Here is a 602-nt window from a genome sequence, read left to right on the forward strand (position 1 = left end):
AGCCAATGGCTAATGTTAGATATTATTTAGTCGCCCAGAGTAAGATTTAGTCGCATATGCGAGTGATTTACTCGCAATGTAGAGGGTTGGAATTAATAAAAACAGACATTTTGCTTTTTTAAAGTGTCCCACGTGAATAGTTAGTTTGGATGAAGGTCAAGTCAACCCATTGCATTGTGGAATACAGTATTTCTCACAATGTGCTCCGATCAGAAGTAGGCCTGTCGCGATAATTAAATAACCGTCTAATCGCGATTATTTGATCTAACCGCGGTTGTTTCAGACAACCACGATTATTGTGCCTTTTATACGAGACAAGGGGAAGTCATACACCAAAAGAAACAGAAGAGCACCAGTTTGCTTTTCATGCACTGTATAGTCTATATCATCTGAAGCCATCCCGTATCTTAATGTGAGGGACAGAATTATATTTACATTGTTTGGTCGCAATTTTAGCTCTACAACATGGGATTATTCCATGCATGCTGATGAACTTTTATCATAGTTTATATAGTTTATAAAACGAAAGTGGTTAACATTCAACCCGTTCTTTATCATCAGTAGTATTATTTGTGATTTAAATTTTGTGAATGGGAGTTTCT

The 602-nt window shown here is 36.5% G+C and overlaps 1 protein-coding gene across 1 annotated transcript in view; it reads left to right on the forward strand.

Moving 5' to 3' along the window:
• LOC107736138 (C2 domain-containing protein 5-like) overlaps positions 1-602 on the forward strand; it is a 30422-nt gene that overhangs the window by 18734 nt on the left and 11086 nt on the right. The window lies entirely within an intron of this gene.

This window comes from Sinocyclocheilus rhinocerous, unplaced genomic scaffold (genome assembly GCF_001515625.1).
Source record: "Sinocyclocheilus rhinocerous isolate Xijiao unplaced genomic scaffold, SAMN03320098_v1.1 scaffold942, whole genome shotgun sequence".
NCBI classification, from domain to species: domain Eukaryota; kingdom Metazoa; phylum Chordata; class Actinopteri; order Cypriniformes; family Cyprinidae; genus Sinocyclocheilus; species Sinocyclocheilus rhinocerous.